General features: G+C 34.5%; 1 protein-coding gene across 8 annotated transcripts in view; it reads left to right on the top strand.

Moving 5' to 3' along the window:
• LOC142353204 (sodium/calcium exchanger 1-like) overlaps positions 1-25,911 on the top strand; it is a 115,682-nt gene that overhangs the window by 67,786 nt on the left and 21,985 nt on the right. The window contains exon 1 of one of the 8 annotated variants that reach the window (XM_075405429.1): positions 16,296-16,519. The exons of 2 other annotated variants lie outside the window; for them this stretch is intronic. The gene's annotated coding sequence lies outside the window, so the exon portion shown is untranslated. 5 more of the 8 variants (XM_075405425.1, XM_075405428.1, XM_075405426.1 and 2 more) reach the window with 5 other exon arrangements.

A 25,911-nucleotide genomic window follows, 5' to 3' on the forward strand; every position in this document is an offset into this window, starting at 1 on the left:
ACCCTTTCTAGCTTTGTTTTTACGTTTTGAGCTCATCTTATCAACGTTTGCAAGGTGAAAATTGCAATAAATTGCAGTTTTTGAAACTTGATAAAATTTTTTTCGTGTTTTCAAATTTTCGCCAAAGTTGTTCAACGATTCATCTAATGGTCTTCAAAAAAGGTGGCAGCTTAGCAGTTGTCAACGTTTTTAGTTTCGAGTGCTTTTTAGAGCTAAAGTTTCTCAAAATTTACAGAAAATTTACCGTGACAGACTTTGCAGCGGCCCGTTCTGGATTTCTCCTGCAATGTTTTCATTTTGTCTTAGATCTCGTTATTTTACACCTACAACAACATAGTTCTAGCTTAGACAATTTTCTCTCAAGCCCCTGATGGAACTTTCTGATATTTGTTTTTTGATAAATTGAACAAAATCTGGAAAACTGCTTTAAGGAAATGAGCCATCTCCACTGAAGACCCCCGAGAATGAAACGCTCAGAAAATTCCACAGACTAATCAGACATTTTTTCGGAAATGTTTTAATACCAGCAGCCAATTATCAAATTTTCCATAATCGGTGATGCTGGGTTACAATATTTATGGCTTTCAATCAGCTTGCAAGCTCTTTAGAATTTGCCTTTTCTTATTTTGTGGTTTTAGAGATATTTCAAAAATTTTGGCACAATTTCACTCATAAATTGCTGAAACATGCCAATAGCCCCCTCCGTTTATTAATTGATCTCAAATCGTTCAGTTACATTTCTTCACAATGATTGATGCTAACAACTACCTATTAGAACTTTGATCTGAAAACATAGTTTCAATGATATACAAACGTCTTCTCACAATAGAAACAAACCTTGTAATTTTTGATTTCCTGTTCATTTTCTCCAATGTTTCTAACACAAAACAGTATTGTTTCTGCTGAGCTGCTCAGCTTATTTTATTTTGACTGTGCGCTTTGGCTCACCAGAAACCCCAAACTTGACAACTTAACTTTAAAAAAACTGAAAAGTTTTGCGGAAAATGGTTGTTGCAAAACGACTAATACTAACACGTAGTGTTAAAAAATACAAAATCACTGGAATTGTTTTCTATATGAACCGATATTATGAACCGAACAAACGTGAACCGATATTAATACACTTTTTGCTGCCTTTATCCAGCAAAGAAAGTGTACTAGAATTTTGAATAACTAAAGACTGAAAAGACCTTCAATGAAAACAGCCAAGAGAACGCTCAGATCAGTTGAAAAGTACAGATGTTCAACATATTTTTTCAACTGATCTGAGCGTTCTCTGGGCTGTTTTCATTGTTGGTCTGTCCGGTCTTTAGGTATTCAAGATTCTGGATGCAGGCATCAAAGTGTACTAATATCGGTTCTAGTTTGTTCGGTTCATAACATCGGTTCATAAGGAAAATTTACTAATGTTTTTAAAGAAAATTAATTCTTTTTTAAATATGTATCAAGTGCTTTCAATATGGAAAATTATTAATGAAAATTTACTAATATTTTTGGAGCAAATTATTCGTTTTTAAATATGTCTTGAGTGTTTTTATTATGTTTCTAAATATAACTTATGTTCTCAAAATAACAAATTGTTCTCATTTTTTTAAGATCTTTTAGATATCATTTCAATTTTGCTTTCATGTCGTCACTGATATAGATTTTGAAGGTTTTTATATATAGTTGAGCAAAACAGTTGTTTACGTTTTTAAATGTGTTTTTAGTTTAATTTATAGTGCATTACGCCGCAAAAGTAATACTCAAACCGTCACGGGCAAATTTGCCCGATATGCGTATATCATGTTTGTTTTTCCTATGTTATTACATTAAAAATGCAACAAATTTGCAAAAAAATAGATACTTTAACAAAAACAGGCAGAGTTGAAAGAATTTGCGCAACCCGTGTTTGCAAAAGTGTCGAAATTTTAACCGCGAACTTGAGATACAGGCTGTGTGTCCTATTTTTCGTGACCTTCTTATTACGAATCTGCTCGATTTGTTTATCTCTTTTCCGCACGCAAGGTAACTCCATTTTGCACTGAATATAACTAATTTTTGAATTGAATGTATCTATAATCCGCAATAAATCCCAAACTAATGCGCGTTTAATAACTGATAGCAATTAAGTGATTTAAGGTGGTTTACTGGTTAGTAATATACCATATGGGGCTCAAATCTATCACAATGATTTTATTTGATGTGTGTTGTAGGCCGCGAAAAGTAATTGGCATCACCCAAAGCCTTTCTTTAGAGATTGTTCAGAAAATTTTACAAATAAGTTAACTTCTGAAAAATACCTATTTCTTCTCAGGGTAAAAGAAAATGAAAATATCATCAGCTGATATTTTTGATCGTGGCCTCACTATTTCTTCATGGTTTTTCAGGGTTTTTATTTGTATTCAAGCCTCGCTGTTTTAAGATAGCTTTTTCAAATTTAACAAACAAATTAATTTCTGAAAAATCCTTCAGTTTCAAATTTTTCTTTTTTCATGCTTTTATGGTTGAATTGGCTATTTCATCAAAAAACCTAGCATTTAGGTAAATTGTTCTATCTATAAAAATCTGAGACGGAAACACTGTACACATTTAATTTAGCTCAATTGTCAGGTGAGGTCTAATAAAATTAGTACTAATTGCATTCGCCCCGCGAATACACCTTTTGATCACAACTCATCAAATTCCCGCTGTCTGTAAAATTTAATTTTGTTCATTTGTTGATGCCTGATTATTATCAGACAATCACTCTTTTATTCTGCTTCGTCGTGAGAAATTGCGCAATTCAATCTTGCGAAGTAATTCGGTTTTCACTAAATCGGAAAGATCACAATTTTATCAAGTTATTTTCAATGTTGGATTGGCACCGCGTTTTCACTGTACAGAACTTCGATACTGTTGCACTGCGAAACCATAGTTCAATTTTAATGCGCAGCCAGCAGTGCGCGATTCAGGAAGATAACCTCTGCGCGTAAAACTCCTTTGGGAAAAAGCGACTGTGGAACACCCATTGAAATACGAAAAATGGAAACTACACTTAAAAACGGCAATCTTAGCCAAAAAATGAATTGAAATTGACGTTCTGTTACAACCACGACCTAAGACAGTTACCTTGCCACTGGAACCCATTTATGAAAAGAAATTCTAAAACAAACTCTGCAACTGAACTTGAACGCCAGCTTCGCAAGGCTTAAAATTAGTTTGGAGGAATAAAAGTGCGAAAGTCAAAGCTGAAGGTGCAGCCTCACTTTCATCTCTAAGTCTTGGGTTGGAAGGGCGTCGCGCGTTCAACAGCAAAAACCTTAGAGGAAATGTAGTTGAAATGACAACAAGATTTGTGGACTGCCATGGATACTGTTTTTATTAAACAGTGGAACATTACTTTTGGGCGTTATTAGTTCTTAATGTAAAAATATCAAAAAGGCTAATCTGCGGAAATTTTTTTTAAACCTAAAAGAACTTGCTTATAACTGTGATTTCGGAGATAAGGAAGATACATTGGATAAAGATGTTTTTATTGCCAAAACGTCATATGAAGAAAGTCAAGGACATCTACTACGAGAAACAGTGGAACGACAGAGTGCACTGAAACTGGCGATCATTTATGAGACTCATACGCAACGCGGATCCAATACAAATTTTGTGATACGTACCCGTGTAGCGAACACACGCAATTTTTATAACATGTCAATTGACAAATCTTAAACTGAATCAAAGGTGCCAAAATGGTTGTTAAATTTCGAACGTAGAAAAGTGTGCCCGACCCAAGGAACGAACTGTCTCAATTGTGGATTGCAAAACCATTTCGTAAAAATGTTTAAACGATCTAAAAATCGAAATTCCAATTCAATTAAAGGACCAAATAAACGAATTATTAATGTCGAATCGGTAAAAACAACACATAATGAAGACCATTAATTTAAACTCCATAAAAGCTGTAACCCTGACTTTGATTCAATTCATTATTCATCTGATGATAATTGCGTAGCTACTATCTCTAGTGAATCAAAAATGATTGAAACTATCAATCAACAAGTAACAATCGGAACACCGATAATGGTGAAATCGGGTAGCGTATGTACAATCATAAATGAAAGCTTAGCTTGCCGTGTAGTCGCAACAGACGAATTCTCCTTTTGGGTTCGCGGCGCAAATGCACGGGAATCGAGAACGTATTCAAATACACCAATAGCAACAGTGGGCAAAATACACTCTTGAATTACGGTTAACGATGGCGCAGCGAATGAACTTGATATTATTGTTGTCAGGGAGTGGAATAAACATCTACTAGTGAAAGATGTATCTCATCAACTAGTCTTTTCAATTCAAAAAACAACCGTAAAAATAGTTGATCGACCACAACATGAATGTCCACTAAAAACAAATTTACGAAGACCTTTCCGAGCTGTTGAACCGGCAAACCAAAGAACTTTGTTGTTCACTCGAATTTCCACAAACAAATTATCCCTAGTCTCCAGAAAGGACTAAGGGTGCGATTAAGCCTACAATCAAAAGTTAACACCGAAACTCATAAATTAATTTCAAACGGACATATTTAAATATTGGATAGTAGGTTGGATCGAATTTTTTTCACCAATTGTCATAACTGTCAAACGTGGTCATTCAGTAAAATAAGCTCTTCCAATTATTTAAACAAACCCATACACAAGAACAAATATCAATTGCCGAATATTGACAATTTAATAGACTTCCTCACACAAAATTTAAATGAACTTGACTCATCTCATACCGCATACTCTTCAAATTTGGATATGCAATACGCGTACACAGTCAACTTAATTCACACCCGGATACAGCACGCCATTGCAACTCTAATTTTATTAGCGGTGATTCGACTGGCACATACAGATTTAAAACTGCTTTTACGGACTTACTGAAATGCTTGCTGAGTTTCAAAAAGCAATGGATTATACGTTAATGGGAGTGAGATATACACATTGTTTTCTTGAAGAAATTTTGATTGTGCGCCATGGAACTTTAGAAAATCAAGTGAATCTCTTGTACGGTTGTTTGCAAAAAAAAAGCCGTCGATAACCTTAGAATCAACATAGCACTATGTCATTTCGACATTACATAATTAGAATGGCTCGGATACCGTTTTACTCAATCTGGTATTTAGCCCCTCGAAGAAACCCGCAGCAAATCGGGCACCTAGTCCAACAACTAATTTGAAGAAATTACGATCCTTTTTAGGTTTTGTTCATCACATAAATAAATTTGTACCAATTCCTGCCCATCGTTGCCGTCCATTTAGATTAAAACTAAAAAGGGCAACAAGTTTATTTGGACATCGCAACACGACATTCACTTGAGAAAAGTAAGCCACAAATATTAGAATCAACAAAAAAGGCACATTACGATCCCAATTTAAAAACAAGTGTGGTGATTCTTTACGCGCTGGTTTGGGAGCCGCATTAGAGCAGCAAACGGTAGATGGCTGAAAAACAATTGTATTCGCGCCGCGCTTCCTTAATTCAAAGAAAGATCGAAATTGTGTAAATGAGTTGGAATTGCTACGAGTAGTTCGGTCAGTCGAATACTTTAAATACTATCTTTTTGGAAATTTTTTCACCGTTTTCACCAATGATAGAGCATCTTCGTCAATCATGAAAGATCATCGTTCAAATAAATCCTCCAACTGCAGATTGACTCGTTGGAATGATAAGAATTGACTTGCACATTAATCATATTTCTGGCCAAATAATGGGACTTAACGACTACATATTGCGCCAACGGAATCAAAAAGCAGCTGTAAGTAACAAATATGACAGCAAATTTGCGGTAGCAACCTTTTTCTGCATTTTCGACGCAATTTCAAGCTTATATTCAGATAAAACTCTTACCTCACTTTCTTGAATAGTTCGATTCAGTTAGATTCCGCAAATACCTTCCACACTCACAAATTCCAATTCAAAATCGCTTTCTGCCTTCAATCACGCTGCAAAACAGTTGCTCAAATCTAACTCTGTATTTGCTCTGCAAAACAAAATATGAAAATGGTCGACGTTAACACAGTATCTCATCAACCCTCAGCGAGAGTCACCTTTCACTCGACTCCAACATCATCGACTAGGAATGTGACCAGTTCATCGAGAGGGACTAATAATACTTCAGAGCTCGAACTATCTCGTGAGGAGATATTCGAATCCACTCTGAATCAAATTTTTACGAACAATTTTCTGGCAATCATGACGTCCAAAGATGCAATCGGGATGCAGTCATCAACGGAGACGAGGACCATTGCCGCTCAATCAGTCCCTACAATTTTTAGAGGAAACTCCAGAAGCAATCAGGGTGCATCTGTGTTGACAATCGCGTGGCAATTCTACGCGTCCTTGGAGATGCAGTAATGGAGTTGCTCCACGCAACACACCCCGGTAGTTGGGGAATGATTTCCTTTTCGCAATATGCATGGCGGCCCTACATGTACCGCAAAATGCATGGTGGCCCTAAATCAATAAGGGTTGTCTCAAATGCCAACAGTGCACTGAAACAGGTAAGAACTTGAAACCTCTAATACCAGCATCTAAATGGCAACCACATAAATATTGCGTAGAACCTAATGAAGGAACCCAATTTGATTTTGGACGCCCATTTATAATTGAAAAGGAAGCTGAGAAATATTGTTGGCATTTTTTCGCATTTGGCCGTTATCCTAAAGATCCGTCTGCAGAACTGTTCGAAAAAGCTGTTGGTGGCAATATAATTTAAATTTCTTCAAGACCATGTACATATTCATACCACAACCTATACGTCTAGATCAGGCCCGTTGTTTAGTTGGAAAACAAGTGCGTTCATTTTGCAATCAAAATAATATTGACATTTGCGGGGCGCCTGCTAAAGATCATAAAGCTATTGGTTTGGTGGAGTGAATGAAAGAAACGGTGAAACCCCCACTTTCGTGTGTCAGATTAAAAGATAAAGACTTCAGTGTAAAGCATGCAATTAAATCATTAATTTCTGGTGGAAGACTATCTAGGTTTCGGCGGTTTCGGCGGACCACTATCTAGATGAACGGGTATGAATTGATCTAGAAAGAAATGACAAGGTGGAGTTGGCCATGAACAAAGCCCAACTAGACGCAGGACAACGGTATCAGGATACTGGAGATGATGAATCGCGGATCATACTACACCAGAAGTTAACCAACCTGATTTCGCACAGCGAATTCTCGTTTCAAATCAAATTAGCGAGCACTACACCAGCTAACAAGCTCTCAAAGACAAAGCTCGAAGTCTTGTACGAGGTTCTGGCAACCGGATCCGTGGTCTAAAAAGTCTCCCCGCTGTTTCAGTCATCAATAACCTAGGCAAACAACCAGTTCTTATAAGAAAAGGTGATCTGGCTATATTAGGCTCCAGCAAGGAACGTGCAACCCCACAATAGGAATATGCACAACGCCGAGTTCCACCTTTTGGTAAACCCACAAGAGAAGGTGGCGAAACATATCAAAAATTGAGGAAGAAGTGGAGTGGCGAGAACAAAATCCACCGCTGAAGTTCCGAATCTGTTTCCGTAGCCTCGTCGAAAAACCCAAATGTCCAACGCGCAATCTTGGCCCAAAAACCAACGAAGCCGGATTTCAAGAAGTCGACAAATAAGAACTCAGTCTAAAGCCGCAACAATTTCCGCTCCACCACAACCTTCCATTGCAAAATCGCCAGGACAAGAGACTGCCACTGAGACATTTACTTCAAAAAGACGCCGAAATGCTCCTAAGTTCTATAGATTAGAAAACATAAAAACTCAGTCTACAAAAAGGCCACGACGACAAAACACTGCAAAAATGATTCAAGAAATCGAACCCATTTCAATCCTACCCAATACCTCTACATGCCGACAACAAAAAGTGTCTATAATTCACATGCAATTGCGCCGCAATTCCATCCTAGAACTCCGAATTGTTCAATTGCATTGCAAGCACAGTTACTGACACGCCTGCTATTAGTGCACCGCAACTACAAGCCTCTCAGTCATCAATTGTCGCTTATATTCAGGAAGAAGCACCTCTTGTGGGTTTTCATTGTCCTTCCGATTTAGTAATTGAAGGAGTATCTCCACCAGAACCACGAATACGCTACCTGGCCGATATTAATCAGAGTTACTCTGATTATGAGTATGAAAGAGGACAGCAGGATTGGGATGCGGAAAACCAAAATTAAACCTACAAAACCCTCTCAGAAAACGCTGATACACATATTCCTTGATTTTCTTAATTTTTTATTATCGCTAAGTATGATAACCAGCAAATATAAGTTTTTAGCTATGATAACCAGCAAATATTTTAATAAGTATCTACAATATTGTTATTTACCTAATACACTGTGATATATTTAATACATTGAATAAAGAATTGCACTATTCAGTTTCTTGTTAAGAGGAAACTGTGATACCGAAACACGCTGCATATTTAATTTAGTTCAATTGTCTTCTGAGTACTAATAAAATTAGTACTAATAGCATTCGCCCCGCGAATACTCTCCTTGATCACAACTCATTAATTTCCCGCTGACTGTAAATATTACTTTTGTTCATTTTTTCATGCCTGATTATTATCAGACAATCATTTTTCCGTTTCTTCTTCGCGACAAGTCGCGCAGTTCAATCTTACTAAGTAATTCAGTTTTCAATAGATCAGAAACATCAATATTAGATCAAGTTTTTTTTTCATTCTTGGATTCGCACTGTGTGTACGTTTTTACAGAATTTCGATACTTTTGCACTGCTAAATCATGGGTCATTTTGCAATGGTCACCTCAAAAAAGAAGAATTGTCCTGTAGCAACTTATTAAGCCCTCATGTTTGTCTATAACAAGATGAGATTGGACAGAGGGAAATTTCGGTTTAAAAAATCATATTTGAATTGTATGTTTTTTGTTGCTACATTTGATTTAATGAGTGATTTGCATTTGATTTCGACAAATGAATTGTTAAATTGAGATTGTTCATTATTTTTGCGTGTATTTACATCTTTACAGTTGTCTTGCACTTTTCCGAAAAAATTCTTCAATTCTGCGTCTGTTTTGGACTTCCATTATTTTTTTCTGAAAAACACTTTCCTTGGTCGACCGCTTTTTGGGTTTTTTACAGGTTTGCAGAGGTCTACCAATATTTGAAAAAAAGTTTTTTGCGCCTATTCGCTGGTTTATAGGTATCTATTAATATTTTGCGTCTAATTACAGGTTTGAAGGCGTCTTATAATTTTTTCTGAAAAATTCCTCCATTCTGCTCCCTCGCTATAAAAAAATCTCTTAAATACTAAATTCAGAATCAGAAGTTTACAAGTGCAATTTTTCAGTGGCAGTTTATAAACATTAACATTTCAGCGCAAACATTAAAATGACAGTTTTATTTGATACTCAGGTATTGGAGTTTTTAAAAAAAAAATGAAATGGTTCTTCGTTTGCCCATGAAATGTCAATCCCTTTGGGATGTCTCAGGATTCCGTCCTGGTGGTGTATTTGCTACAATGGTACTGTAAAGGAAAAGGGTTTATATCAAATATGAAATCATTTCCATTCAAAAAACAATATAAACCAAAATTCTAAACAAATATATTTTGTCGCGTCATTAATTCTATCTTTAAATCACTTTAAAGGCTTCAAATCTCTTTTGCATGCTCAATTATTAAAGCCTTAAATTACTTTTGCAAGCTCAAAAGCGCGCTTTTAATTAGGATTATTTGCGAACTAGAGATAAACTTGTTGCGAAAAATAGATACCTAAAATGAGCAAAAACGTGCTACTGGACCTGTCACTTAATTTACAATTTTATATCTCAATTTCGCAAAAATAGTGTAACTCCTTTTGCGGATAATAAAATACAAAGCTTATCTCCTAATTTCGTTCATTTCATGTATCTAATTTTCGCTCGATTTTTACTAAGGCTGAAATTTTGACGTACGCCTCTTTGTCGTACTGTGTACAATTTTTTAAAGGCTTCCAAAATTCAATTATAGCTTCATAACTTACGTTTTATTCTTTTAAGAGAAGGATTTAAATGTGTCAATGTGTTATTTGAATATGGAAGAACAGTTCTAAGTACCTCCTTTTTCGCGTTTCAAGGATTTCAAATAATTCAGTGCTTATTTTTTAATTAATGCATTTAAGGCTTTTAATAAGTCTTAACAGATAGTTTCAAAATTTGGAAGGGAAAGATTTTGAGAAATTCTAATTTGGTGATTTATTCAGTTTAGTTATTCTACGATCAGGGTCATCGGAAAGTTTTTGAGCACGTCATGACGCCAAAATTTAAACTTTACCCATAAATTGAACATTATTATATTATTTGTAATTCAGTCCTATAAGTTGGTAGCGAATGATTAGTGTTCAAACTCTTGAGTGTCCTTTTTTGCGCAAATCAAGTTTAAAATAATTATTTTGAGTTAATCAAATGTGTGAATACTTCTGAAGTATAAAACAAATTAGCGGTGGAATTTTTAAAAGTAGACATGGTGTCATGTAGCCAAGCCCCGATTGGTCTCAAAAAATCTCTAAAGTCAGTTTTTAATTCGAGTTGAGAAACTTCCAACAACCGTTTAACTATCTCACATTTAATTTGTTTTTTGACTCATGAAAAGACCAAGTATTGAACAATGAAAACAATTTTGATCAAAATAATCACCCATGAAAAGAGCCTATGTATTGACCCATGAAACTTCTCAGTATGATACTCTATTAATACACCATGCCTGGGCCCATGTAAAAAAGTGAGCTCGATCGTTTTCGCATATAAAAGTCGTTGTGCGAACCCATGAAAATAGTTTGAATTGACCTTATCTATGTTCTCGACCGTGTAATTTGAATCAATATTGTCCCCCTTGACTTTTTGGGTCTGTTCATGATGACTAGGGCGGTGCTGATATACCCCTAATTTCAAAACCCGAAAGCAATTTGTAATTTCTTCACACAGTGGTAGGCACTTTTCTTTTCTGATTTGGGAATGTTGGGATAAAAACAAGAGGGTGAGAACAAATGTTCAGGTGTTAACCGGAATTGTCCCCTGCGTGTTGGGTTCCTGATTGAGTGATAACTCAGTGGGCATTGACAAACAAGGGGTTCTTTCCTGGGAGACGTCAGAGGGAGGGAGAGTGGTATTGATTCGGAACAGTCGCGTGTGGGTACCGGACTTAGGTACTTGTTTCCTGAACAAAACCTATTTGTTCACGTCATTTTAACGTCACTTTGTGTGATTTTGAGTAATGACACATTGTGTTTTTTGTATTAAATGGGCTGAACAAATTAACGTCACTGCTAAAAAATTTTCTTCCAAACAGATTCTTTTCATTAATTCTTTTCGTGGTTAAGTGTGCCTGATTAATCTATATTTCTTAGCATAATGATGCTTATTTCAAGATATTTTTTTTCAATTAGACACAGAAGTTATCCGTTATAATTGTCCCCAGATTTCTGAATTGAATCTATTCTATATCAAATTCTAAAGGTACTTGGAGTCTAAATAACGTACTTGAATTTTAAAAATTTGATATATTCGAATGACCGTCAATTGATGATCCACTGCATTAGGACGAAAATATTTTGCTTTAAAGCATTCCCCGGTGAGTTGAGATTTTGGTGAAAGACTTGAAAAATTTCCTACTAAACTATCTTATCAGCTTTTATCAGATGTTGCATCGCCTGCTGTATGATTTCGTTAGACTCTTGTCAGGACTTTGTCAGGAAAATTCGCAGTCATCAGAACAGAGAAATTACAGAACAGCAAAATTTAGTCAGACTTTATAAGACTTCATGATATTTAAAAATATCTTCCTTTCAGAAAAATGTTCTCGTAAGATCCGATAAATATATATAAAAAGAAGTTAGTCAAACCTTTATTAACAAAACGCAATCAAAACGACTATTTTGCTCACTGTTTCAGTTTTTGGAATTCTAAAACTTACTGGCGCCTCAAACTTGAGAAAATGCAAAACATTGGAACAAAATTGCTTTAAATGTTAATAGTCCTCAGTTTTAATTTAAAAAATCCTGTGTTTTCATTTTCAGGATTATTTTCAGAACACCATTGCAAAAACCGTTCAGCGTGAACCTTATGATTTCTGATTCTCATTATTCGTTTGCGGTAATTTATTTCAGAAACTGGCCTTGTTGTTGTTGTTGTAGCTGTCGCAGAGAGCTGTGATTTGCAGGTAAATTTGGCGGGATACCAGCGCTTATTGCCGTTTGTAACTGGTGCCTTAGCTGCATTTATATCATTAAAAAGATATGTTAACAGTAGTGTGACTGCCTATCCACAATTTGCTCGTGGTGTGGCGACCTTTCTGTATCTACGCCATGTTGAATTACATGCAGTCACCGGTTTAGGGGGCCAGAAGGGGAATCGTCAACATCGGGCAAAAGGGCATAGAAGGCGGATTATTCTGTGCAGTGTGGTCGTGTTGGACTGATGGTATTAAGTCCAGCCAGATAGCTGCCTCTACTGGTCCTTCCCACAGGTCAATCACTTTCAGTACCTTGGTGTTCTTACTGCAGTTGAAAATGTGCTTTTTATCTTGTGGTGCTCCTTCACATTTGGGACAACGATTAACAACATTGTTACAGGTCCTACTCAAGTAAGAGTTTAGCAGGGGCAGTATCCAGTTCCCAGTTGTGCTAATCGGATACGTGCGATTCTTGGCAGATTTTGTTTTGCTATATTCGGTGGGGGTGTGCCCAGTTGCTTGCTATCTTGGTTCAACTGAGTATGGACCGTGTGTTGGTGGATTATTCTCAAAGCATTTTTGTATTCTTTGCGATTTAGTTGCTCTTTATTGCTTGTTTGTTGCTTCAAGCGGTCCCTATGAGTATCATTTAGTGTCGGTCTCATGGGACGAAAACTGGTTGAGAAGGTAGTTTTGTGATCAACACGGTGGCTCTGATAGGTGCAGGCCAGAAATTGCTCTGCTATCATTTCTCTGTGAGCTTTAACAGGCATCATTTCACCCTCATTGTGTAAGTCATTGATGTCAGATTTTTTTACATAGCCAGTAATTGTGCAAATAGCAATGTTTCGTCGTGTTTGCAGGTGGTTCCAGGTTGTGTTGACGATTGTGGAAGCACAAATGGGAGCACTGTAATTCAGGACGCTCCGACCGATAGCTTTGTAATAGAAGATATCTTTCCAACCGATAATTCTGTAAGTAGTTCTCAAGTACGGACGCATCTAGAAACTCGTCTTCCTTGGTTTGCTCGAAAAATTCCCAAAACCTATTTATCAAGTGGTCCTATTTATCAAGGAAATCTATAGAGATGCAAGTCAGCAAAGCAGAGTGGTAAATTGATAACATTCAGTTTGATGATATGTTCTGAAGCATATTAGCTAAAACAAAATACTTGCAACCAAAGATGATTTTTTTTGTAGTGGAAATTCGCCAGAAATAGTAATAAAAACATTAGACATCTGTCAAGCATTATTCCAGCTTGGATCTACAGTGACCGGTTTCTAAAAGATCCGCCATAAAAATTTGAAATTTTTTTTCGGAATATTATTTTCAGGTATGACAAATTTTTCCCGAATTGTCTTATTAGCGTTTTCAGATTAAGAATAGTTTCATTTTGATTTTGCAGAGGGTTTGCCAGGTCTCAGGGTACAGGGAAGTTTTCTAAACTGTTCAATTTGCGGATGACACATGTTTATATATTTTAAAAAAAACAACGTCGAACTGACAAATGTGTCCGGAAATTTTTAAAAAGTTTTTGAAAAAAGTACCTCAAACAAAACACGCCAACAATGAATATTTATGCATCCGTTTCTTCTTCTTTTTTGAGACAAAGTGATGGTCTTGCGAAGTAACTTTTGACGGACAACGATAAAAAACGGAAAAACACCGCAGATATTTAGGAAATGAAATCGATTTAATTTTGAGTTTTCAAAAACAACTTTAACAAGTTCGTTCGAAATTGGCAGTGGCTATATGATCAATATGTTTTTTACGTCATCAAATGCCATTTGAAGCACAATTAATGTTTTTCAGATCCCTAGTACTCTCACAATTACTCTTCAGTGCAGTATATGTGCATAATCTTAACAATTCGCCAACAATCCGGATAAACCGACAGATCAATTGTGCAATTAAAGCATGCTGCATTAGAACAAGGTTTGAAAGGCCAAAAGATCTTTTAATGAAGTTTTACCAACAGAATTGCTAATCAGTCCGATGAGTGTTTTAAAGTTCTTTTTCACAACTATCAAAACTATTAAGTATTTCTGGAGTAGTATTTTTTCAAACCAAGCAACGACAACACAGCATTCTGAATTGGAAGATTTCGTCTGGAAATAGGGAAAATAGATTTCCAAATCAAATTTAAAGGAATATTAAATCAGCATGTTTTCCGCTGTTGTAGCAATTTTAACTTGTATGTTTCGAAAACAATTTTTAACTTGTGTGTTGCATATTCCAAACAATGTTTTTGGGGTATAGTGCTTTGACGGCCAAAAACTTGGGACAAAGGATGGCGCACGATGGAAACAGCAATAGACACAGGAAAGTTGCTCGCTAATAATAAAACATTTGTATACAAAAAGTGCTAGTCTTTTACTCATTGACTCATTGTCTACGGATACGACTAGCATGGACGCAATTGTTGTGTCGTAGGACTGTTTTGTTTACTTTGCTGTCGTAAAGCATTTGTTTTTTTTTCTTCTGTGGTGATAATGATTGCTACTGCTCTATTCAGCGTACCTGCAATTTTTTTTGAAACACGCATCGGGTTGTTGTCCCCAAAATTGCGGCAGAATTTTGCGACCCAGGTGTGCATTTTTTGTTTGTCCAGTGATACCGGGGGATGGTGTGCAGAATACTACAGGAAAATGACTTCTCTAAATAAAAGACCCTACTGATATTTTTAAAGAAAATTGTCGCGCATACCTCTTCTGTAATAAAGCAATTCATTAAGAGTTGATGGCAACTAATCAAGTTGATACGTGTTATTTCTTTGTTTTGTTTAATAATAAAGAATGTGTTCTAGTATTAGCTGGCACAAACAGAAAAGATCCAATTTTTCTTTCCTCTCATTCAATTAACATAACCTTCTTATCTTTATTATAGTTATTATTTTGTTTGCTAAGTATTTTCTCTGAACTTCAATTGATATGTCTATTCATTATGCATATGAAGCCCGTCGCTCATGTTAACTGCTGTCAAAATATATTAATGTATATAGGAGTTGACATAACGCCCCCGATTTGACCGACTACACTTTAAGAACGGGGGGGGGGGGGGGGTGGTCATTGATGAATATTAATTCCACTGTTATATCAAAACTCCTTTGAAGGATAATCATGTCTTGTTAATTTCATGACGATTTTAACTGAAACCAAAATTTTATTTAGTTTTTTGTACTGCGAAAATATTATTTTGACAATTTAATGCAAATTGGAATTTATTGGAAGGAATTTATTATAACAATATCTAGCCCCCTCCCCTCCCTCCCCCCCCCCCCCCCCCCACACACACACACACACACACACACACACACACACACACACACACACACACACACACACACACACACACACACAAACACACACACACAACACAAATACACACACAGCGCACTTTCTCTCACTTATGCACACACCCATAGTTTCGTTATTTGTTGATATATAGCACTTCACAATGTGAACAATAGCACGTGCAAGTGAAGGGCTTATGAAAAAACCTTGTATTCCCATTAAGCTGAGCGCCTGATCACAATGGCTCCCAATTTTCCATTCACCTTCGCTACTTCATCGCTGAAGTGCCTTTGGTGGAAAATCTGGCAAAGACTTCCTTCTTATACTTCCAGCCCTTTTGCCATTTGCTCTTCTGATTCACTTAATCACAACTAAAGTATCCTGAATTTTAAATCCAGGAAAATAAGGAGGCTTTTAGGAGGTTGTTCTATTATAATCTCTTTTGAAATTTAATTTGAGATTTCACTGAGATTAGATTTAAGAGTTGACCATTGCAATAAATGGAAGAGTATAAAAAGCACAAGTTGGTTCCAGCACTTTTAATCCGATATTTATAATTCGCTCACTTTTTCAGCTGCTCCTAGCCAGCAGAATTCTCTTCTTTTAATCTCGTTTTCTATAGTGGTTTCATGAAAAAATAATTAGCCCCAATACCATACACAAAACTCATACTACATTGACAAAAACAAAAATTTTAAAAAATTTTACACGCCAGATTTTTTTTAAAGTGTTTTGTATGGGAAAAACAGCGCGCTCGATTTTAATCACGTGACGTTACAAACGGACGCTGTGAAATTTTCCATTGAAATTGTTGCTTGCTGTTTACTTTTATTGATTTTGTTTTCCGTGCTCTATCGCTTCGGAGCAAAAACTGCGCTTGCTCCAATTGAAAGATTGAATGAAAAGAAATTATTTGAGTATTTTTCACAAACAAAACGATGTCAGAATTTATTTATCAAACAGAATAAAGCTCTGCCTAGATTTTTTTGTTTGTTTTTGTCTCAGTTATCATAAACAATCTGTCAAGGTAAGCCTGAAAAACAAACAATTTTCTTCTTCGTAAGTAAAGGTGAGTCAATAATGCGTATTATTATTTAATTTTTTATCGGAATTATTTTTGGTCCCAGAAAATTTCGTACGAGTAAATTTCTACAATGAATCAAATAATTTCTTGTAAATAAACTTTAATTTCTACCTTCAAATGTTTTCGTTTCATCATCCTGAGCTGCCATTGAAGTTTAATGTCTACTTGCATCCATATCATACCAATGGCATATTTTTGATGGCATTTTTGGGCATTTTATTTAACGAATTAAAAAATAAATTGTAAGAAAAGTTTCAAATAGAAATCAATCAATCAACTGAAATCAACAATTTTTCTCAATTATGCATCATAAGCGAAAGTTCTCCAATTAACAACAGAGCTATTTTTTGTTAATTGCTATTAATTCTGGTGTCAGCTTTTTCCATGGAATATTGCCTCATTAACAAATAATTAATGTTTAACAAGGGCTAATGGAAAACTGAAAAAAATTCTTTTTTTTGATATAGTAGATTTTCAACCCATCATTTTAATTTGAATTTATGGTCAGGAAAAATTGATTAACTGCTCTCAAACAAAGTTTGTAGCAGTTATATTAGTCTTGTGGTTTTTTAATGCGATTTTGTGTGTGAACGATTTCCGTTTTTTTGTCTGACCCTTCTGACTTCTGGTCCTCAAAAATTAGAGCAAAAAGTAGATCCCGGCGGGAATTAAGAGGCTAAAAAAGAGCCTTACGCCTTACTGTTCTTTAAATTTGCGATTGACGGAAACTGTTTTTAACGAAACTTTCATGATATGAAGGGGGGGTTAATAACTTAAAAAAGTTGCCCCCTCCCTCTCAGTCACCCCCCCCCCAAACCCCTTCCCCCAACACTCCTCCCGGCCCTCCTCCTCCAGCTGGCGATTTGAGGGCCTCCCCATCTTTTCCAGCCCTCCCTCATTTGAGAGCGATTTGACGGACGTTAGTCGGTTATGTTTAAAATTTTCACTTAGAAATTTGGTAATCAACTAAATTTTCATTTAACAAGAAATAGACGAACAGCTTGATCTGTGTGAGGATGAGCTCTTACTTAACCATAGCTTCAGGTTGACCATAGCCTGACCAATGTTGGCTGCAATGATGGTACCACGTGAAAGTTTCAGACGCAAAAAAAAGTGGCTATAGTCACCAAAAAAGAGCAATGTTGCTCATGAAAAGATCAGTCTGAAATGTGGGGAATAATAAGAAAACGGGCAGCTGAAAACAGGCTACTGTAGGCCTAATGCTGTTCCACTGCGATTACGCAGAAACCACAAATTATTATCATTATCAGTTGTTTTTAATAAGTTTAAATTCTACATTTTTCACAAAAGCTATTTCAACGTTTTGAATTTTTTTATTATTGAAAGTTTAATGCAGTTAACAGAATTCTGTGCACGATTAATTCTATGAATAGCTTTGCACAGAAGACAAAGTTTAAGCTGGGAAAAAATTGAATTGTAATTTAGCTGCATTGTTTAATTTGACATTGATTTAGCTTCCTAATTCACATATTCTTACTTCAACATAGTGGCGAGGAATAGCCATTCAAAAAGTAAACTTTATTGAATTAAGAGGCTAAATAAGAGCCTTACGCCATACTGTTCTTTAAATTTGCGATTGACGGAAACTGTTTTTAACGAAACTTTCATGATATGAAGGGGGGGTTAATAACTTAAAAAAGTTGCCCCTCCCTCTCAGTCAACCCCCCAAACCCCTTCCCCCAACACTCCTCCCGGCCCTCCTCCTCCAGCTGGCTATTTGAGGGCCTCCCCATCTTTTCCAGCCCTCCCTCATTTGAGAGCAATTTGACGGACGTTAGTCGGTTATGTTTAAAATTTTCACTTAGAAATTTGGTAATCAACTAAATTTTCATTTAACAAGAAAGAGACGAACAGCTTGATCTGTGTGAGGATGAGCTCTTACTTAACCATAGCTTCAGGTTGACCATAGCCTGACCAATGTTGGCTGCAATGATGGTACCACGTGAAAGTTTCAGACGCAAAAAAAAGTGGCTATAGTCACCAAAAAAGAGCAATGTTGCTCATGAAAAGATCAGTCTGAAATGTGGGGAATAATAAGAAAACGGGCAGCTGAAAACAGGCTACTGTAGGCCTAATGCTGTTCCACTGCGGTTACGCAGAAACCACAAATTATTATTATTATCAGTTGTTTTTAATAAGTTTAAATTCTACATTTTTCACAAAAGCTATTTCAACGTTTTGAATTTTTTTTATTATTGAAAGTTTAATGCAGTTAACAGAATTCTGTGCACGATTAATTCTATGAATAGTTTTGCACAGAAGACAAAGTTTAAGCTGGGAAAAAATTGAATTGTAATTTAGCTGCATTGTTTAATTTGACATTGATTTAGCTTCCTAATTCACATATTCTTACTTCAACATAGTGGCGAGGAATAGCCATTCAAAAAGTAAACTTTATTCTGCAAATTTTTTTAATGATAGTTTGAATTATTATTTTACTATAGCTTTTATTGTCTTATTTGTCTATGTTTATTACATAATTTGACTTGAATGATAAATTTTTTCTCCATATCAAGAACTGTTTTAATGAAAATCGGTAATCTTTTTGGTAGTTCTTTATTACTTCGCCACGCTAATTATGTGCACCTCAATTGTGTACACAATTCGAATTGCAACATAAAAGTGACTTCACAAACTATAACTTAACCCTGATTTTAGAAAAAGTTGACAAAGAGTTTACTGAAACACTTGAAATGTCACTTTTTTTTTTAGCTCAAGGCCATCTCTATTGACGCTTTTTGGTGAATTTAATTTAAGATTATTATTTCAAAACTAAAAATGAGAAAACAGTGAGTTTTGTTATGGTATGGCTGTTTTTTCGAGCAGATAAAGGTTTAATTTTCACTTTTTGTAAATCTGTCTCGCTATAACTATCGAATATTAATGAGAACAATAGGAAACATTAAGTATATAAATATTACTAAATAAGCGAAGGACACTAGAAGAAATAGATTTCGCTTTTTTGCTCAGCAGTTTGAAGTCTAATTTATGCTTTGTGCAAATGTCTTTAAAACTTATGGAAATATTATAGGTTTTGCCATGACGCTGCATGGTTTTAATTGATATAATTTCTAATTTTTTGGCATTGAGCTTGTTCATAGTTTTTCCATGTTAGAAAATTGTTTTCAAATACTTAAATATTTGAACATAAATAAAGGTTTAGAGCGTTTGTATGTGTCACTCGTTGCGTCAGAAAAAAGAATGGATGATAGTTGATAGCTTAGTTTAGATCATTGTATTTTTTTGGAGCTTCAAGTCACGTTTAGTCAAGATAAATCAAGAAATCTTTTGTTTCAAAATATTCAAGTTTATCAAATTAAAAAATAATTTTTGACATTGATATGTAGCGTTTAATGTTTCGCTTGGCACAAAAAGAATTTAGTATGAATCTTCATCGGAAAAACTTCTGAACAAAATTTAATGACTCTTTTAAATTTAATGACGCTAATGACGTTTTTCAAACCATGTTAACTGAAGTTGAAAATTGGGCTATTATCAATCTTTTTACGCAAATTCTTGTATGCGTTTTTCTTTAAATTTGTTTTGCATCGAGTTTTCTCGCGGTTTGTAATATTTCTGTTAGATCAAGTTAGAAAAAACCACGATCAATCTAATGTTTGTTATTATTTTTTTCAAATGAATAATCAGTGTTCCTGTTTTATGATACTCAAGAGTTATTCTTCCACACCAAATCTTTTTAAAGCTAATTTGTTCTTTGTGCTTTGAATTACTTCATTAAAATGCAATTTTGCACGAGAATTAATCAAGTATAAAGATGGGTTTTATATGACGCAAGCGAGATTTAATTAACTGAAAATCTTCATAGATAAATTTGACTACTGTTTGTATGTTTTTTCAAACAGATTAGCAAAATTTGTGCTCAAAAATGATAGAACGGCATCAAAAATGTATAGAATATTCTTTATAACCAGAGTCCAAACAATCGCAAAAAGAAAGACCATTTTTGTGTATCATTTTTATTTGTTGTTTTTGTTTAGTTGCAGTTAGTTCAAATCCGTTTGGCTTGGAAATAAATGAAAACTAGCTGAGCTCGAAAATGATTGATAAAAAAGTAATGAAAATTTGACGTCACAAAAATTTACTACAGTTAGTGCAGTTGTTCTATCGTCTTATTTGCAGCTTTTACAAGTTGAAAAGAGAAAAAAAGATACTTAAAACTAGATAATATACATGCAAAATTCGTCTCTCGCCATTGCCATTTTTACACACCGTAACATTAATTCACCCCATTCTTTTATTTTTGGTCGTTATAGTAAAGGTAGTGTAAAGGTTTATTATCTATGCCTTAATTCGCCTCCTTGTAGCTTTTTGCAATGGTAGTAATAGCTCCAAGGAAAACAATAGGAAACACCTTTTGATCACCCCAACTCCCCCCCCCCCACACACACACACATCCCTCCCCTCCTACCTGAAAATTCCATTTTGGCCGTATCCAACAGCAGTTAAAAAAAGACTTAGCAAGGGCCAAAAATAGTTCCCAGTGTAGCTTAGAGCTGAAATAGAGACCGCAAAAAAAGGAAGCAAATTTTTTGCGAACTTCATTTTTTCTGTTGCCACTAACATTGAACTCCCAAAAGAATTTTTAATTCACTCCTTTTCCGTCTCTTAAGAAATATTGGTTACAACTTTACTTGTATTTATGGTAGGAATTCATTCCTGTGGAAAAGGATGTTAATAGTTTTTAAAAGTTGAACTTATTTTGTAGCTGTTTCATTTCCATTTACTTCAAAAATAACATTTTAAACGTACGAAGGGAAAAAACATTACGTAGCGGTGAGTTTCTATCTTTCAATGCGAACTTTGGAACTGTTTTTAACTGTTTGATCTCAAGTTATTTACTTGACTAGTAAGAAAAAAAACCATTTTACTTTTGATCGGACGAGTTTTTGAATTCTTTTCGCTAATTTGTGTAAACGGTTTCAAAGCTTTTAGCTCCAACCATTTGGAAGCAATTTCATGTCTTATTGTAAAAGTCTGGAAATTAAATTTTCTCATCAACTCCAACAAAGCAAAATTATAGAACTTTTTTGCTTTCTAATATTTCATAAAACATTGAATTGCAAGTAATTATATTTTGCAAGTAATTATAACTATCTGTTGCATTTTGTCTTTTTTTGAAGTTGTTCTTTTAAAAGCAATCTTTTCGTTTGCGTAAGAGATAGTTATATTTTTCCATTGTCTGTTGTAATTCGCTGGCTTTTTAGCGAATTATTGCGTTTTATCGACACTTCGATCTCTTATTTTGATTTTTTGTTTTTAACTTTGATCTCTCGCGCGTTTATCGAAGAACGTCTGAAAAGCAGGAAGTAGGTTCAAGGGTTATCTACAAATGTCTGAAAACCAGGAACAAATGAACCAAATTAAAAAAATATTCTATTGACGAAGCTTCTGCATAACTTTTAATAGATTACGAGAGCTTAAAGCCTACAAAGCGATCATTTATTGATCTAAATAGCAAAATAATTGACAACACTAATTGTGTCGATATTGTTTTCAACAAAAAAGAAGTGTATACATGAGGTTTGCTTTTTTCAAAGTTTTCACTCCTTCTGTAAGCCTCATAGATAAAATCAACGATTTCAATTTGTTGCAGCGTCTCAAATCTATTTTTGAATTGCAGTTCTTGTCCTGAAATAGTTCATTGCTTTTGCCAAAAAAAGCAGCTGTCTCACGCTTGACACAAACAAAAAGTTTATGCTTCGCTAGTACGGATTAAAGTACTGACTTCTTTTCCATTTTAAAAAAGTTGGTCCGTCAAACTTCAATTTTTTTGCTTAGTATATAATATTTTATGCGTCTTTTTTACTGTTCTCTTTTGGTGGATTTCAGAACAAAAATGTAATTTCAATTGGGTGATTTTGTCAGACTTTACAAGCTCTCTTTTACAACTATTGTAAATGGAATTACATATGATCTGGAACATTATTTCTTCACAACTTGTGTGTTGATATTCATTTTTAGAGGTTGTATGTAATTTTAAAAAAATTGATCTTTTTTGCAAATATTTTGAATTTCACAAAATATTCAGAATATTCAGATTTTGAATTTTCAGATTTTGAATTTTACAAAAGATAGAGCTCCATTTTTTTAAAATTCTTTTTGTTTATATTTTGGATTTTTGTGTACATTTGGTTTTGTTTTAGTATAATAAAAGAAAAATTTACATTTTGTTTTTCTCGATAAACTGGCAGGAAGTTGATTGGGAAATTGCTTCTGCGTTCGTTGATTTTTTTTTGATAAAATTATTTGAAGATATAAAATGCTTTTACCTGTTTTTCTCTCGGAGGTTAAATTTTAATCACTGCTGTTCTGCTTTTGACACAGAGTATTCAGTTTCATTATATATGTTATGAACAGGCATATTTATCAAAAACTTAATTTAAAAAATGAAGTTGTCTGTCATCAAGAGTTTCCGTATGAGGCCCAGTTGGCCTTTTACTTTTAAATTTTCGAAATTTAAATCTTATCGCTCTTCTAATTTAAGGATTCTTTTTTTGTTTAAAAAATGTGTTTTCAAAATAAATTAATTTTATCATCATAATTGATCTTATTGTTTGAATGCTTGAGCGCGTAAACCATATAAAAGTAATTGATTTAGAGGGTGATGCCTGTTTTTTTTATGTTCTTGAACTATGAAGTTCTCTTAAGGAAGTTCTCTTTTTTCATTTTCAGCTTTTCTTGATGATTAGATTTACGTCTTTTGAAATCCAAGTTATGCTGATAAAATATTTTACTGTGAACAAAATCACAAGGTATCGGTATACGTAATTTGACAGATGTTATGCTTTTTATAGTTACAAGCTAGATCTTTGGATGTAAAAATGAACTCAAGCATCTCTGAACACATCGCTCCGAGATTTTTATGGGTTATTATGGCTAGTTTAGGATATAACCTATTATTTCCTAACTAAAATAACTCTTTTGACAAATTTGAGAATTGTTTTCGATTGCCCTGAATGAAAAATTAATGCAATCCTGTTTTATCCGTTTGTCCACCAAATTGGAAATTCTAACCTTATTTTAATCAACATTAAGAACAGCAAGATTTTTTTCGGCAAACTTGAACAGCATGATGCGACCTGTAATGCCTATCATAAATCCAAGCTAACTGGTAGATATTATTCAAACGTATGCTCCCTTTTAGGGCGATTTTCAAAAACATTTTACAGAATTTTGTCTCATTTTAATTAGCTTTCGTCTCAATTTGCTTAATGTGACTACTTGTCTTTGGTAAGGCAGACTATAATGCTTTAGTTATTTTCAAAGCGCCTTTCCATTTGACACCTTTTTATCCACCATATATGCTTTCCCAGCTTTTCCCATTCCTTTTCCACCAACCTTGCGACAATCTCAAGTAACTTCCCAAATTTGTTCAGCTGACCATGACGTTATCAATTAGCTTCACGGTCGACTCGTAAAAACTCAATTAACTTGCCTCCCTTTTCTCTTTTTTTTTGGTGAAAAGATCCCATTAGAAGCACTTTTCTTACCGTGATGAAAAAGATGGGTTGCGTTGAAAATGATTTTTTTTGGAGTTAATCCTGAAAAAGTCAAGTAAGCTAGCTGTCTTTTTTAGAATTACTATTTCTTTTAATGTTATAAATATATTAGATTTTGTGGATTAACCGTTATGTTTATCAATTTTGTTCAGAAAATGCTGAGGATTATATCTATGTTTTGAAATTTTTATTAGATTTTCGTTTCAATTTTGCGGCTGATTTCTATCAATTGTTTAATTTGAGAGCTCAGCTTTGGAATTTTTGAGCAGTGTGTACTGGGTAATCTGAATTTTATTAGCGTAGAGCGTAAACAAAAACTAATGAGTTTGCCACACACACTCAATCAAAAAAATTTTGTAATGCTTGCTCGTATTGCTGTGTAATGTTTTGTCAATAATACAGCGAAAACTTTCCTTCAAATAAATCTCGTAACCTGCAAAACATTAAATCTTAATTGGTGGGATCAAATTTTTAATCTCGCTTTCTTTTCTAGGGAAAAAACGTTTTCAGAATAAATATCAAACCATTTTTATAAAAATTATTTCAATAAATGGATGAGAATTAATTTTCTTGAACTTTGTTCGCACTACTATAGTGCCAAATTTATTGAAATATAGCAAAGAATATGCAAAAAGAAATGGTTGTTAAATAATTATTGGAAAATGGGTGGTTGGCAAGTGATCTTATTTTTCAAAAAAAACGCCTTCAGCGAGCTAATTGAATTCCGTTATTAAACAAAAGTTATTGTTCACTGAATTGATTACTTTTCGCTGAATCAGAATTACTGTTCGCTGAATCATAATAACTAAACTCTGAATAATTGATGATGTCGACTGAAAGTCAGAAGACTCTGATTATGTTGCCTATGATGTCAACACTAATCCAACTTTAACACAATAGAAGTAAATTCTCAGAACTTATGTTCACATTTCGTGATACAGTTTGACGAATTACATGATCGACCGTTTTCAGACTTGTCACATTTAATTGCCTTGAGTTATAGTTTTATATTAATAATTGCCCGTTTCTTTTACTACCAGCCACTTTTAACACTAAAATTCAGGCCATTTTTGTTCCCTAATCTACAGGATTATACTGATTGCATTATACTGATGTACTGGTAAAAAGTAATTGTTGTTCCGACCCACTTTAGTGGGAGAGGAACTATATGCTCAACTGGTTTTTTTGTTTAGTCAATTTTGGCCGATCGATATATTCATCGTACAGAGTTGTGAGTGATATCATTAGCAAGGTTGTCAAGAATTTGAAATTAAAAAGATTATTTCGAATTTCGAATTTTTCCGATGAGTTACGGATGTTTAAAGTTTTGGGAACATTAGACTAACTTCCTTTGTTTTGTTCACTTTTCCTAATTTTGCTGAAGTTTTGACCAATTTTTGCTATAAATTTGATAAAAATATTAACAATAGTCTCATTGGTTTTAATTATACCACAATCTTTGTTTACTCCGATAAGGGATATTGTTACCTCCAGCTTCTAAGAAAGTGTTCTGGATCTAACGTTTTAGTGGTCTTTTGCTAATTTATATCAATTTTCTTTAAAAAAAATTGCATCATTTTTTGATGTATTAAGATTACTGTTTGCTAAAAAACTGTTCAGCAATTACCTGGAATAAAACTGGAAAAATGCGTTTTTTCAACAGCCGCGCAGGCCAGTTTCGTGTCCAATCGCTGGTCTCATTGCACTAAAAAAGGTTCTGGATGGTATTTTGGGTTTGTACATTTTAAAATGTTTTGTTTACAGTTTTTCTTCCACATTACAGGATTGTCTATTTTCATTTGATCTTCAAGTCAAAACAGGCTCCATTTATGGTCA

Source organism: Convolutriloba macropyga, chromosome 14 (genome assembly GCF_964194025.1).
Source record: "Convolutriloba macropyga chromosome 14, txConMacr16.3, whole genome shotgun sequence".
NCBI lineage: Eukaryota > Metazoa > Xenacoelomorpha > Acoela > Convolutidae > Convolutriloba > Convolutriloba macropyga.